Source organism: Electrona antarctica (assembly GCF_951216825.1).
Source record: "Electrona antarctica genome assembly, chromosome: 7".
Lineage (NCBI taxonomy): Eukaryota > Metazoa > Chordata > Actinopteri > Myctophiformes > Myctophidae > Electrona > Electrona antarctica.
In genome coordinates this window covers 48,173,487-48,191,073 of record NC_136812.1, presented here as the reverse complement: position 1 = coordinate 48,191,073, position 17,587 = coordinate 48,173,487, and the positions used below count along the sequence as shown (strand labels likewise).

Here is a 17,587-nt window from a genome sequence, read left to right as displayed (position 1 = left end):
GGTTTGAAAATAGCAGATCTACAAGTTCACAATGTGTCGCATCGCGGCGCATTGTGAGTTTATAGATCTGCTATTTCCAAATGGGCGAAATGTATATAGGACTGAAGTGAAGTAACTAGTAACTAAAGTTGTCAAATAATTATAGTGGTGTGAAAGTATACAATATTTAATTGCCTCTGAAATGTAGTGGAGTAGAAGTTAAAGTACAGACAATTGGACTTACTCAAGTAAAGTACTTAAGTAGTACTTAAGTAAATGTACTTAGTTACTTTCCGCCACTGGTGTACGGAGGTATTGATGACCCCACCTGCCCGAGGTCTAGGTTTATACTTGCTATTCTATTGATTGAAGCACATCTCATCGACATTGGAGAACATCACGTTTTCTATATCAAACCTTTTATTTACTTTTGTATCTGTTATGACTCACATACCCGTGACCATAGCATCATGGCAAGGTCACATTTTTGTTTTGTTGAGCGTTTATAAATCCAACTCCATATTCTCTTGCCAGGATCTGATTTAGATTCATCTCAGAAGCAACAAGCCAACAGGAAAACATTTTTGAAACGGTGAGCCCATTTTCTGTTGTGTAGTTCTGACTCATTTAGTACATTTATTCAACTACTGTACTGTACTAGAGTTAAATGTTGAGATATTTTTACTTAAATTGAGTATTTCACTACATCTCTGAGGAAAATATTGTACTTTTACTCTACTTTACTTTACACTACAACTATTTGAAAACGTTAATTACTATAGTTACTTTGTAGATTTAGATTTGATTATTTTAACCACTAAAGCTCAATGTATTTTGGCTATTTTCAAAAGATTTTGAAAACTTGAAATGGGACATTCTGCCTAATGAGTACTTTAAGTACATTTTAATGTCAATATCTTTGTACTTTTACTCAAGTAGTTTTAATACCAGACTTTACACATGTGAGTACTTTTTCCAACACTGAAACTAGTTGATTGTAGTTTGGCATAGAGAACACTATACTACTACTACTACAATCAAACGACATGACGGAATCAAAACAGTTTTCTGTAGATTTTCAAACATAAACGTAATTGTTTTTTGTAGTATTGTTGTTATGAAATACAATGTTCTTATTATTATTTTATTTGACTATTATTACTGTTACTAGATGAAGCTGTGTTTCCTGATCTCCATCTCCATACTGGCTGTCCTGTCTCTGAGCCACTGTGCAGGTATGTACAGAGGCATTCACAGTGGTGGAAAGTACTTTTACTTAAGTACTGTATACTTAAGTACAATTTTGAGGTATTTGTACTTTACTTGAGTATTTCCAATTTCCAATACTTCTACTTCTACTCCACTACATCTCAGAGCCAAAATGTGTACTTTTACTCCACTACAATTATTTGAAAACTTGAGTTACTTTGGCGATTTTAATTTTGATTAGAAAACATACATTAACCACTTCAACCCTATACATTTCGGCCATTTGAAAATAGCCCATCTACAAGCTCACAATGCGTCGCAAACTCGCAACGTGACTCATTGTGAGCTTGTAGATCTGCTATTTTCAATAGATTTTGTACACATTTTGAACTTGTGAAATGGCACATTCTGCACAATGAGTACTTTTACTTTTAGTAGTCCTAGTTTAAGTACAATTTGATGCAGATACTTTTGTACTTTTACTCAAGTACATTTTCAATTCCTTACTTTTACTTGTAACGAAGTAGTTCTAAATTGCAGTATTGGTACTTTTACTTAAGTAAAACAATTGAGTACTTTTTTCACCACTGGGCATTCAGTAGGCTTGATTTGCATTGGTTAAAATACGTGTTAAAAAGCTCTATATTGTGATAGTCATTTCTATAGCGTGTTTGTTCAGTACCGTGCTCTCCAGCTCTATATTGTGATAGTCATTTCTATAGCGTGTTTGTTCAGTACCATGCTCTCCAGCTCTATATTGTGATAGTCATTTCTATAGCGTGTTTGTTCAGTACCATGCTCTCCAGCTCCAAGTCTGGATACAATGTTATCCAATCAGGATAGAGAACACAGTCAGGATACAGATTAAACAAGTGGAATTGTAAGTGATGACACAAAGAAATAAAAAAATCACACCCGTGTGAACTGAGGTCTTATATATATAGCCTGATCAGCTGTGGTCTGACGTAATGTCAGTGACCATAGTAACCATGCTCATTTTTTTGGGTCCCACGTACAGGTACACACACGTACAGGTACACACATACATAGACACATACATACAGACAAAGCTGGTTATTGGAGTGGTTTGCACCACTCAAAAAAAAGCTGATTAATGGCTACTCTCTCCTGATTGGCTGAAATTGTGTCACCTACCTGAAAATGTATTTTCGGTTTATTGCGACCGGAGGTCACATTTACTAGTATGAAATCCTGCATCTCACGTCCGTCCGTCCGTCACACCTCCATATATGGTTGCCAATCCATCATGCCTCGTGACATCACGTGACATCATTGAGACCCTTAACGCCTCCATATATGGTCACGCCTCGTGACACGTCACACCACCATATATGGCCAGCAACTCTTGATCTGATCTGACCTCAACAAACCCTGTACACTCAAGACACGCTCCATATATGACCAGTACAGAACATATTCCATATGCTGATCTGACCCCCCCATGCCAAAGTGCCAGCACTCGCCCAGCAGTCTCCTATCTGCCGTCACCACTTACTGGTTAAAGAACTGGAGAGACAAGGAAACCCCAGTGACTGAACAAACACTGTATAGCAATGATTACTATTATTGTGATTCAAACTTTTAACAAAAAAACAAACAAATGGATTTATTCTCAACTGTACTTCTGCTTCTGCACAGTATCCAACCAATCATGCACCCAATGTCTCTTTGCTGTGGCCTGTGGATTTTTCACAGTTAACAAATACTTTTTTGATTGATTGAAGAATTTATTAACAGATTGGAGAAAACACATGAACACACCAAAACAGGTCAAGTCAACAACAAGTCAAGGGATTCGCATGTCTTAATGACTGTTGGTAGGGCGTTCCACATTTTGGTGGCATATAGGAGAGAAATTATTTTAGTCCCTTGTTTGTGCCGAATCTGGGTTGCACATGGTTTATTGAGCTCCCTCTGGTGTTGTGGGTGTGGACTTCGTTGACATTAAGGAAGTATTTAGACAGGTACATGGGTATCTTAGTGAAGTATTTAGACAGGTACATGGGTATCTTGGTGGTGTATCGAATCTTGTGGATCAGACCCATTGCAAGATGCTGTACTCTGTCGTCAACCCTAAGCCATTCTGTCAAAATGGGCAGGGGTGAGGTGGGTTCGGGGAGTGAGGCCAAGTAGTAACCTGACCAGTTTGTTTTGGGAAGTCTGGAGCCTTGTTTTAAGGGCCTTTGAGGTTAACCTTTATTATTTTACTTTCAAAGGTGCTGATGCCATGGCCATGAATCAAATACAGGTAACGTGAAGCCATAGTGAAATATTTATTGTATATAACTGAAGACTATAGAGCAGTCGCACCCGACAAATTAGAAAAAAGAAAAAAGGGGCAGGGTACAACACATTTTTTGTTGTTTTTCTTCTTTCTAATTATTTGTTCGGATCAAAACATTGTGTTTATTGTCATGAGTTGTCACCATCCCAGTTGGCTTTGTCCGAGGCCTTAAAAGGTCTTAAAGTGATAGTTCACAATTTTTAAACTTAACACAACACAACACAACTAACTGACTTCAGTACCACACAGTGAACTGACACAGCAACACAACACAAGGTCAAATAGACACACACAAGAATAAGTACACACATGAACTAGTACTGACAACAAGTAGTGCATATAGTATACACAGAATGACTAACAACTCCTACTACATGAAATAGACACATAAATGACTAGTACTTCAAATATAGGGTACACAATTATTTTGTTCTGGTCTCTGTTGATCCTTTATAACTCTCCAACTCTTCTTTTCTTTTGTCAGGTTCTGGGACAGGTGAGTCAATCTGTTCAGCTTCTGTTCAGTTTAACACATGACAACTAGTAGGCCTATACTTAAAATACTGTGTGTGTGTGTGTGTGTGTGTGTGTGTGTGTGTGTGTGTGTGTGTGTGTGTGTGTGTGTGTGTGTGTGTGTGTGTGTGTGTGTGTGTGTGTGTGTGTGTGTGTGTGTGTGTGTGTGTGTGTACAGTATATGTGCACATTAAGTACTGTATGTATTGTATAAATTAAGTATTTATATTTGTCCAAGTGAAGTATGTATGTGCAACTTCAAGTGAAGTATGTATGTGTAAATGAAATATATATGTATGTGCAAGTGAAGTACCTAAATGTCTGGTCTCTGTTGAGCATTTATAACTCTCCAACTCTTCTTTTCCTTTGTCAGCAACTGAATGAGGTGAGTCAATCTGTTCTGCTTCTGTTCAGTTTAACAAATGACAACTAGTAGGCCTATACTTCAAATACTCTATACACATAAACATGTACACATTGTTGTGGGTCTCTGTTGAGCCTTTATAACACCAACTCTTCATTATTTTGTCAGATTACCGCAGCAATTTTGCAGGTGAGTCAATATGTTCTGCTGTCCAGTTTAACGAATGTCTAACTACTAGTAGGGTACTTCAAATATACACATGTAACACATTAACTCCAGCACAACACCAGCACAAATGTGCAGTAGTACATACACAGAATGACTACCAACTACTACATGAAATACACACATAAATGACTAGTACTTCAAATATAGGGTACACAATAATTTTTTTCTGGTCTCTGTTGAGCCTTTATAACTCTCCAACTCTTCTTTTCCTTTGTCAGCAACTGAATGCGGTGAGTCAATCTGTTCAGCTTGTGTTCAGTTTAACACATGACAACTAGTAGGCCTATACTTCAAATACTGTATACACATAAACACGTAAACATTGTTGTGGGTCTCTGTTGAGACTTTATAACACCAACTCTTCATTATTTTGTCAGGTTACCGCAGAAAATTGGCAGGTGAGTCAATATGTTCTGCTGTCCAGTTTAACGAATGGCTAACTACTAGTAGGGTACTTCAAATACACATGTAACACATTAACTCCAGCACAACACCAGCACAAATGTGCAGTAGTACATATACACAGAATGACTACCAACTACTACATGAAATACACACATAAATGACTAGTACTTCAAATATAGGGTACACAATTTTTTTTGTCTCGTCTCTGTTGAGCCTTTATAACTCTCCAACTCTTCTTTTCCTTTGTCAGCATCTGAATGCGGTGAGTCAATCTGTTCTGCTTCTGTTCAGTTTAACACATGACAACTAGTAGGCCTATACTTCGAATACTGTATACACATAAACACGGAAACATTGTTGTGGGTCTCTGTTGAGAGACTTTATAACACCAACTCTTCATTATTTTGTCAGGTCATGTACGACCGCTTGTACGCAAGCGGTGAGTCAATATGTTCTGCAGTTCAGTTTAATGAATGACTACGTATACAGGCTAATTCAATATAATACACAATGACTATCAGACAAGTACAATGTTAGCTATCACACAAAATGAATGGTTGTCATTCAGTACAATCTTAGCTATCACACAAATGGTTGTCAAACCAGCAGAAGCACAACATATCAATGTAACAAGCACACATGTCTAGTTCCCTTCTTACGATGGTGTGATGCACCAAAAATAGCAGATCTACTGCATCTGCAACAGGCTGTGAGTTTGTAGATCAGCTATTTTTTTGTGCATGACACTATTGCACAACAAAGCATCATTAGTGCTCCTCCTGCGCTGCAGTCAGTGGTGTAATGTAACTAAATACATTTACTCTAGTACTGTATAGGCTACTTAAATACTTTGAGGAACTTTTAATTTACAGTATTATTTACAATTGCCAGTATATTTTTACTTCTACTCCATTACATCTCAGAGGTACTTTTACTCCACTGCAATTATTTGAAACCTTTAGTTACTAGATACTTGATGATACATAGCTGACCACTTCAGCTATGTATACATTTTGGCCATTTGAAATTATTTTTATACATCTATTATACAATTGAAAAGGTGTGCCCAAAACGCTGTTCCCAGGACAGGAACAAAAGGCACCAGCTACTACGTCACTGACACACTGCAACACACACTGCAACAACCCACTAAACACACTAACACGTCACAGACTTACCCTCCGCGTCGACCCACGGCTATCTCCTCATGTCGCGCAGCACGGCCACACTCCACATCACGCGCGTAAAAATTGTCATTGCACTGCCACTAAAGCCGGCTCCCGTCCACACTCGCAAACAATATCAATATAAATAATAAACACAAACACGCCACAAGCACCGACACCCCCGCCTAATTTGTTGCCACGTCTATGAAAACAAGCCCAGAAAAAATGCCATTCAACACGCTACTTACAACTCGCTTACAATTCGCGGACCTGGCAACACTGCATCCCGTGATTCCACTCTTTTCATTGGCTGCGCCGCCAACATTGTCAAACATTGTTGCCACGTCTATGTAAACAAGGCCGCAAACCCTGACTTCCTACAGCCTACAGCCTATACTTTCACACACTACCACTCGCTTACAATACGTGGACCTGGCAACACTACATCAGCCCTTCCCAATGGCTCAAAACCCCACCACGTGACCCACGTGTGTTTCGTGTTACCTTTCACACTTCCGGAAACAATACCGGAAGTTACACGGTACACACACACACACGCACACACACACACACACACACACACACACGCACACACGTGCGTGCGCGCGCACACACACACACACACACACACACACAGTGTACAGCCTGCCGGAAACCAAAAGTAGAAGAAGACGAAGAACAACAACACAGGTTCTACACTGATTCTAACTTGGATGGAGAGCGCCGCGATTACATACACAGTTACACTCATGCAAACACGACCGCGTCGACACCTGGCGTGGTACAATCGGGACGAACCGACGCGCATATATATGGATAACAACAACAACACTACACGCAGCAACAACGCGCTGCAACACAACACGTAAGTCACGTATGTAACTATGGTTCTATGAATCCTGGATGACTGCTTAACACTGGATGATTGGCGTCCAGTGTTAAGCACTGACTCTGGCAGTCAGTAAGGCTGAAATAGAACAGCTGTGTACAACGCAGTGTCACTGCAGACACGTGTGTGTGTGTGGTGTGTGCGTGCGTGCGTGCGCGCGGGGGGGGGATTTTGGATCGCCTCGCGATGCAGCTGAAATGGCACACACACACACACACACACGCCACAAAACGCTAATAATAATAATAATAATACACAATTAGAACACTACACTAATCATAACAACAGTACAGCACAGTACAGTACACATGAGTACAGTACAGAAAGAAAGCTCACATCAGAATATTAATCCATGTAATAATAATCATAATAATAAAACATAATAACACAACACTAATAACTATAATATCAACAGTACAGAGAACAGTACAGTACATCAGAATATTAATCCATGTAATAATAATAATAACAATAAATAAGCACACAACACTAATAACAGTACAGAGAACAGTACAGTACACATGAGTACAGTACAGTACAGTATACTGTTCCTGCGCCTTGCCATGCTCTCTTTCAATCATAATAATAATAATAAATAACAACACTACACTAATAACAACAATAATATCAACAATACAGCGAACACTACAGTACACATGAGTACAGTACAGTACAGAAAGAAAGCTCACATCAGAATATTAATCCATGTAATAATAATAATAATAATAATAATAAATAATAACACAACACTACTAACTATAATATCAACAGTACAGAGAACAGTACAGTACAGTACATCAGAATATTAATCCATGTAATAATAATAATAATAAAAAAACACTAATACAACAGTACAGAGAACAGTACAGTACAGTACACATGACTACAGTACAGTACAAACACTTACAGTACAGTACAGTACAGTATACTGTTCCTGCGCCTTGCCATGCTCGCTTTCATACGCACATACACAAAACCAAACAGGGCCACTCAGCCAGCTTGGCAACTTTGCGCTTTCCAAGCAAATGCATAAATGAAAACATCATGGGTTGCCATTGCCTTCTTCCCATTTGCGACGCATCGCGTTAGGATGAGCGGGCCGAAGGCCCGCGAAATTCTAGTTGCATACATTTGAAAACTTGTGAAATGGGACATTCTGCATAATGACTACTTTCTACTTTTGGTACTTTAATTAACTCTAGAACACTAAACATGTTTTTATTACACCATCACTAAACACGGGTATATTTTAACCCAAGGTAAAATATTCCATAAAAAATATTTCTCATCAAAATATATTGCAATATAGCAATATATGGCAACTTGAGCTACTCTTCTTTAATATTTCATCATGACTTATCACAAAAAAACGAAAAATAGTTATTAAAATAGTATTTTAAAAATATTCCTAAAAGAAGAGAAATGAAGTTGGGAACTTCTCCTTTGGTCCATCCATTTCTAGGACATGTGAGAATGGTCCAGTGAAGAGAACAATAAAATAAAAGTCCATTCTGGGTGTGTGGGATTTTTCTCTATCACACTATCACTAGACACGGGTGAAATTCACCCGAACACCTGCCTGTAGAAAAAATCAGGGATGTGGACAGGGAAACAAACCTACCTTCTATGATGTCACTGAGCATCATGAATGTACTGAAAGACCCATCCACCTCAGACATCAGCAGCATTATGATGTCACTGAGCATCATGAAGCTACTGAAAGACCCATCCACCTCAGACATCAGCAACATTATGATGTCACTGAGCATCATGAATGTACTGAAAGACCCATCCACCTCAGACATCAGCAACATTATGATGTCACTGAGCATCATGAAGCTACTGAAAGACCCATCCACCTCAGACATCAGCAACATTATGATGTCACTGAGCATCATGAAGCTACTGAAAGACCCATCCACCTCAGACATCAGCAACATTATGATGTCACTGAGCATCATGAATGTACTGAAAGACCCATCCACCTCAGACATCAGCAACATTATGATGTCACTGAGCATCATGAAGCTACTGAAAGACCCATCCACCTCAGACATCAGCAACATTATGATGTCACTGAGCATCATGAATGTACTGAAAGACCCATCCACCTCAGACATCAGCAACATTATGATGTCACTGAGCATCATGAAGCTACTGAAAGACCCATCCACCTCAGACATCAGCAGCATTATGAAAATTACAAAAATATAAGCGCCCGGGTGAAAATCACCCGTGTTTAGTGTTCTAGGGTTAAAGGGATAGTTCAGAGTTTTTGAACTTATGCTGTATGAAATACTTGCTGCTCTGGTTTTGTTCAATATTAAGTAGTTCCGGGGGCACTGGGGCCACGCAGTAAAAGTAAACTAATTCACAAAACTAACGTAATTTGTATTGTTTACCCATTTCTAAAATATTAGCCAACTGTCGTTCAACTTTGACCCCTTTATCACATGGAACTTTTTTTTGGGCGTAGGGATATGGACACAAAAACATAGTTCCGTGTGATAGATGGGTAAAAAATGAACGAAAGTTGCACTAATATTTTAGAAATAGGTCAACAATACAAATTACGTTAGTTTTGTGGTTTCATTTACTTTTAATGCGTGGCCCGGCCCCTGTGCCCCCCACAAAATGACCAGAACTACTTAATATTTCACCAAAACCAGAGCAGAACTCCCACCACGGGACTCGGGCAATCAATGAATACAGTTGCAACCACTATATTAACCCATTTTGACCTGAGATCAGATTCTAAAAATGTCTTCTACATCCTGACAGTTTTCTGAAAAAGCTATGTTTCTATGTCAGTCGCTCGATTTTTCAAAAATAGCAGACCTACAAGCTACGAGCTTGTAGATCTGCTATTTTTCAATAGCTAAAGCATAACATAATGCTAACACCAAAAGGGGTTTCCGCCCAAAATGGATTAATGGCAAGTATTTCATACAGCTTAAGTTAAATAAATCTTTACTATCCCTTTAAGTACTTTTGATACCAATACATTTGTACTTTTACTCAAGTACATTTAGATCTTCTGACTTTTACTTGTAACAGAGTATTTCTACATTGCAGTATTGATGCTTTCACTTGATTGGCTGAGCACGGAATTTATTGTATGATGATGTATATTATCACTCCAACTCTTCATTCTGTTGTCAGGAGATCCACGAACGTAAAGCCAGTCAGGAGGTGAGTCAATATGTTCTGCTGTTCAGTTTAACAAATGATTAACAAGTAGTTACTAGTACTTCACATACTGTGTACACAATTCATTTTTTTGCTGGTCTCTGTTGAGCCTTTATAACTCCAACTCTTCATTATTGTGTCAGGACATGTACGACGGCTTGTACGTGTGTGTGTGTGTGTGTGTGTGTGTGTGTGTGTGTGTGTGTGTGTGTGTGTGTGTGTGTGTGTGTGTGTGTGTGTGTGTTTGTGTGTGTGTGTGTGTGTGTGTGTGTGTGTGTGAGTGTATGTATGTATGTATGTATGTATGTATGTATGTATGTATGTATGTATGTATGTATGTATGTATGTATGTATGTATGTATGTATGTATGTATGTATGTACAAGTGAAGTATGTGTGAATGAAGTATCTATATGTGCGCAAATTAAGTATTTATATTTGTGCAAGTGAAGTATATATGTATGTATGTGCAACTTCAAGTGAAGTATAAATGAAATATATATGTATGTGCAAGTAAAGTACCTAAATGTCTGGTCTCTGTTGAGCATTTATAACTCTCCAACTCTTCTTTTCTTTTGTCAGGAAATTAATGAGGTGAGTCAGTCTGTTCTGCTTCTGTTCAGTTTAACAAATGACAACTAGTAGGCCACTTCATATACTGTATACACAAACACGTAAACATTGTTGTGGGTCTCTGTTGAGCCTTTATAACACCAACTCTTCATTATTTTGTCAGGTTACCGAAGCAAATACTGCAGCAATTTGGCATGTGAGTCAATATGTTCTGCTGTCCAGTTTAACGAATGGCTAACTACTAGTAGGGTACTTCAAATATACACATGTAACACATTAACTCCAGCACAACACCAGCACAAATGTGCAGTAGTACATATACACAGAATGACTACCAACTACTACATGAAATACACACATAAATGACTAGTACTTCAAATATAGGGTACACAATTATTTTGTTCTGGTCTCTGTTGAGCCTTTATAACTCTCCAACTCTTCTTTTCCTTTGTCAGCATCTGAGAGAGGTGAGTCAATCTGTTCTGCTTCTGTTCAGTTTAACACATGACAACTAGTAGGCCTATACTTCGAATACTGTATACACAAACACGTAAACATTGTTGTGGGTCTCTGTTGAGCCTTTATAACACCAACTCTTCATTATTTTGTCAGGTTACCGAAGCAAATACTGCAGCAATTTGGCATGTGAGTCAATATGTTCTGCTGTCCAGTTTAACGAATGGCTAACTACTAGTAGGGTACTTCAAATATACACATGTAACACATTAACTCCAGCACAACACCAGCACAAATGTGCAGTAGTACATATACACAGAATGACTACCAACTACTACATGAAATACACACATAAATGACTAGTACTTCAAATATAGGGTACACAATTATTTTGTTCTGGTCTCTGTTGAGCCTTTATAACTCTCCAACTCTTCTTTTCCTTTGTCAGCATCTGAGAGAGGTGAGTCAATCTGTTCTGCTTCTGTTCAGTTTAACACATGACAACTAGTAGGCCTATACTTCGAATACTGTATACACATAAACCCGTAAACATTGTTGTGGGTCTCTGTTGAGACTTTATAACACCAACTCTTCATTATTTTGTCAGGTCATGTACGACCTGACAAAAGTACTTAAGTACTTTTGATACCAATACATTTGTACTTTTACTCAAGTACATTTAGATTTTCTGACTTTTACTTGTAACAGAGTATTTCTACATTGCAGTATTGATGCTTTCACTTGATTGGCTGAGCACGGAATTTATTGTATGATGATGTATATTATCACTCCAACTCTTCATTCTGTTGTCAGGAGATCCACGAACGTAAAGCCAGTCAGAAGGTGAGTCAATATGTTCTGCTGTTCAGTTTAACAAATGATTAACAAGTAGTTACTAGTACTTCACATACTGTGTACACAATTCATTTTTTTGCTGGTCTCTGTTGAGCCTTTATAACTCCAACTCTTCATTATTGTGTCAGGACATGTACGACGGCTTGTACGTGTGTGTGTGTGTGTGTGTGTGTGTGTGTGTGTGTGTGTGTGTGTGTGTGTGTGTGTGTGTGTGTGTGTGTGTGTGTGTGTGTGTGTTTGTGTGTGCGCGCGCGTGTGTGAAGTTATACAGTATATGTGCGAATGAAGTATGTATGTACCTGTATGTATGTATGTATGTATGTATGTATGTATGTATGTATGTATGTATGTATGTATGTATGTATGTACAAGTGAAGTATGTGTGAATGAAGTATCTATATGTGCGCAAATTAAGTATTTATATTTGTGCAAGTGAAGTATGTATGTATGTGCAACTTCAAGTGAAGTATGTATGTGTAAATGAAATATATATGTATGTGCAAGTGAAGTACCTAAATGTCTGGTCTCTGTTGAGCATTTATAACTCTCCAACTCTTCTTTTCTTTTGTCAGCATCTGGAAGCGGTGAGTCAATCTGTTCTGCTTCTGTTCAGTTTAACACATGACAACTAGTAGGCCTATACTTCATATACTGTATACACACAAACACGTAAACATTGTTGTGGGTCTCTGTTGAGCCTTTATAACACCAACTCTTCATTATTTTGTCAGGTTACCATGGTACTTTTGCAGGTGAGTCAATATGTTCTGCTGTCCAGTTTAACGAATGTCTAACTACTAGTAGGGTACTTCAAATATACACATGTAACACATTAACTCCAGCACAACACCAGCACAAATGTAAGGCAACATTTGTGCTGGTCTTTGTTGATCCTTTATCACTCCAACTCTTCATTCTGTTGTCAGGAGATCCAGGAACTTCAACACCAGTCTTGATGTTGCTCATGCTATATACACCAGATGTTTAAGGAGGTGAGTCAATATGTTCTGCCGTTCAGTTTAATGAATGACTAACAAGTAGTATACAGGCTACTTCAATATAATACACAATGACTATCAGACAAGTACAATATGTTAGTCACACAAAATTAATGGTTGTCATGCAGGACAATCTTAGCTATGACACAGGTTGTCAAACCAGCAGAAGCACAACATATCAATGTAACAAGCACACAGAGCAGTCTAGTTCCCTTCTTATGACGGTGTGATGCACCAAAAATAGCAGATCTACTGCATCTGAATCAGGCTGTGAGTTTGTAGATCAGCTATTTTTAGTGCATGACACTAACACTATTGCACAACAAAGCATCATTAGTGCTCCTCCTGCGCTGCAGTCAGTGGTGTAATGTAACTAAATACATTTACTCTAGTACTGTATAGGCTACTTAAATACTTTGAGGAACTTTTAATTTACAGTATTATTTACAATTTACACTATACTTTTACTTCTACTCCACTACATCTCAGAGGTACTTTTACTCCACTGCAATTATTTGAAACCTTTAGTTACTAGATACTATTATACAAAACATAAACTAACTACTTCAGCAATGTATACATTTTGGCCATTTGAAATTATTTTGTATACATTGCATACATTTGAAAACTTGTGAAATGAGACATTCTGCATAATGACTACTTTCTACTTTTGGTACTTTAACCCTATAGAACACTAAACATGTTTTTTGTTACACCATCACTAAACACGGGTATATTTTACACAATGTAAAATATTCCATAAAAAATATTTCTCATCAAAATATATTGCAATACAGCAATATATGGCAACTTGAGCCACTCTTCTTTAATATTTCATCATGACTTATCACAAAAAAACAAAAGATATTACAAAAAAAAAGATAAATGAAGTTGGGAACTTCTCCTTCGGTCCACCCATTTCTAGGACATGTGAGAATGGTCCAGTGAAGAGAACAATAAAATAAAAGTCCATTGTGAGTGTGTGGGATTTTTCTCTATCACACTATCACTAAACACGGGTGAAATTCACCCGAACACCTGCCTGTAGAAAAAATCAGGGATGTGGACAGGGAAACAAAGCTACCTTCTATGATGTTGTAACAATCGCCCTTTGTGCATTAGGGGAAATTATTAACTAAGGAAGATCGTAGGGTTATAGTTTGTATATTTATATAGAGATGCCACAAAAGGTAACTGACAAAATAAAACGGTTCACAATGAAATCTGTTACTTTTCTCATAGGAAAGAATACTATTCTACAAATAGTCAGCATCACATGTCACATTTCACTTCATAAAAACAATAACATGTATAGGAACAATAAAGCAGAATAACCTCATAATGTCATCATGAAGCTACTGAAAGACCCATCCACCTCAGACATCAGCAACATTATGATGTCACTGAGCATCATGAAGCTACTGAAAGACCCATCCACCTCAGACATCAGCAACATTATGAAAATTACAAAGTACATTTAGATTTTCTGACTTTTAGGGGCGACTCACACGGTCGCAACAGATTGATGTATGCTTGTTGTATGAGATGTATGCTTGTTGTAAGCTCTCAATGCATTTCCAATGGGAGTCACATGGTTTGACACAACATTTGTGTTGTATGAGGGGGAGGGGTGCAGTCGAAACACAGCCGAAAGCCATACAACAGCTTGTAGTCCAAAATGTTGATTCAAACCATGTGACTTCCATTGGATATGCATTGGGGCGGACATGACACTTAGAACATTCATACAACAAGCATGCATCAATGTTTTAAAGGTGTGAGTGAGGCCTTACTTGTAACTGAGTATTTCTACATTGCAGTATTGATACTTTTACTTGATTGGCTTAGCACGGAATGTGATGTATGATGATGTATGATGCTAATTAAACTGCATTTCCATCCACCAGCTGTCTAAAAACTCGGAAGAGACGCCGCCGGAAGACTACAGCGACCACTATAACTATTGGTTGGACTATCTCGAACCCTCACCCGAAACCTAACCTCCCACGGGGCAGCACACCTAAACCTAACCTTAATCCATGTCTAACCAATGACTAGTAAACTAAGTATGCACCCTGACAGACGACGTCACACTGATAAGAAACAGCATGCACTCACGTGTAAAAAATGCCCCATCAAACTTTAATTTGCTGTTGGGAATTGATTACATGAAACAGTCACCCGTGTGCCCAGTCCCCATGTTTGTAAACAAATAATTGGTCTATAGATCTAAATGTTATGATTAAAATGTTCTGTCATGTCAGCTTAATAAATTGAAATAAGCTTCAGGTTAAGAGAAGATGTCTCATTTCTTTTTTTCTTTCTTTTTTATATATAATAATATAATAATATATATAATAATATATAATATTTTTTATATATAATACTACCTCATCAAACTTGGTGTTGTGAACAAAAAAACAACCAAACATTTGTTTGATTGCGTTTGGTACGTGTGAATATGGCCTAATAAGGCCTCATTCAAACGTATCAAACACCAATCAAGCAAATGTTATATGTGGCAAATGATACATGTGTTCCCATACAACAACAACAACAACAACAGATCAACTGTAGGAATGTAACCATTTATTTGAGTGAATATATATATATATATATATATAAATCTTCAAGATTTGAGTAATTTTAAAAATCCACCTGTTGGTGGCGCTGTAACTGGCCAATGTGAAAAGGGTGGGATATATTCCTCAGCCTAGTAGCCTATGAAAGTCTGTGAAAGATTCCAGTAAGCTGCCTTCATGATTTGAGTCATTTTCAAAAATCCACCTGTTGGTGGCGCTGTTAGTCTGACTCCAGGTCCCCAGCTAAATCTTTAACTCTAACAAGTACTGTACTTTTAGGCAGACATAGAATAGTACAACAATAGTACAACAACAACAACAACTAATTTCAGTAATGGAGGAATGGGACACCTTTCCAGAATGGAATTTCAAGTACTGTACTTTTAGGCGCAGTGGCGTGCGCCTGTAATCCAAGCTACCGGGAGGCTGAGGCTGGCGGATCGTTTGAGCTCAGGAGTTCTGAGCTGCAGTGGACTATGTCGATCGGGTGTCCGCACTAAGTTCGGTATCGATATGGAGCTCCTGGGGGAGCCCGGGACCACCAGGTTGTCTAAGGAGGGGTGAACCGGCCCAGGTCGGAAACGGAGCAGGTCAAAGCCCCCGTGCCGCTCAGTAGTGGGTTCGCGCCCGTGAATAGACACTGCAGTGCAGCCTGAGCAATACAGCGAGACCTAGTCTTTTTATGCCGACATGGGTGGTTATGAACGAGGGACCACCTGACCTAGAATCAACCTGTTGTGTTGGGTGGGATATGGGCTAAGATTATAGACAGTGCTTTGTATGGGAACACTTGCTATATGCATCCATGTGTATTACCCCCATTTCCACTGTTTTTTTTATACCAATGGTCCATAATAATTTCCTAATAATAATGACTCGACCAGTGCAAAATCAACATCCTACATTACCATCATGCATTAGCCTGATTATCAGACTGTAGCTTTCTCAGAGAGTGGGCGGGGTCTTTGCGGGCTGGATCCAGGCTAATCATGCATGCAATACCTCCATGCACTGATGCAGTGATGCACCACGTCTACGGACCACTTATAAGGAAAAAATTGCACTTGTGTGAAGTGAGGGGTGCTCTTATATCATACATCTTCATACGTAGGCTACATCACATTCCGTGCTCATTCAATCAAATTAATCATCACAAATGTCATGCCGGCAATCACTTCACTTTTCTGCCCTAACTTTTATACTCAATATGCTCAGCTAATATGCTCAGCCAATATGCTCAGCCAATCAGCTACGTTATAGGGTGATCACTATCAGAATTAAATCACAGTGTTTGTGTTCACACAAAAACAGACAAAGCTGTATGCTTTTGTGCATTGTGGTGGGTCAGATGTTTGTTACATATAGGCCTATGTGACAATGATGATTTTATTTAATGATCAATAAAGACATCAATCAATCAAAAAAGAAACCCCGGCAGCCGGTCAGGTGGTCGTTTGAATATCACTATTTACAAGTCTAGTTATAAGAATGTAAATAATATGTGCTACCATGCAATAAAAGTCACTCTATATTATTATAAACACTAGCTCAATTTAGGTCAAAATAGTAGTTTGCAGCAGCAGCTACTTGCAACTGCAAACTGCATAAAGTAATGGTTGAGACGAAGCAGTGAAAGGTCCTGAAAGATACATAACATCAGTCTTACCCAATACCCAATCTTTCTGATGTATGAACACAAGGCTGCTGTACTTTAAACCTCATACTCTTTCAGGACCTTTCACTGCTTCGTCTCAACCATTACTCTATGGCTCTGGTCTCAGCCACCGTGGTGTATTTTTTGACATACCGTTTTTCTCCAAAGTTAAATGTTGCCACTACTGTTGGAGCAGCCATAAACCACACAGGTTTATCCTGAT

The 17,587-nt window shown here is 38.4% G+C and overlaps 1 long non-coding RNA gene across 1 annotated transcript; it reads left to right on the top strand.

Annotated features, from left to right (window-relative positions):
• Positions 1–514: 514 nt before the first annotated feature.
• On the top strand, positions 515–4,039 carry LOC306926043. The gene is made up of 4 exons (XR_013790359.1): positions 515–571; positions 1,151–1,214; positions 3,426–3,457; positions 3,978–4,039. It is a non-coding gene; the product is annotated as an uncharacterized lncRNA (long non-coding RNA).
• Positions 4,040–17,587: the final 13,548 nt, after the last annotated feature.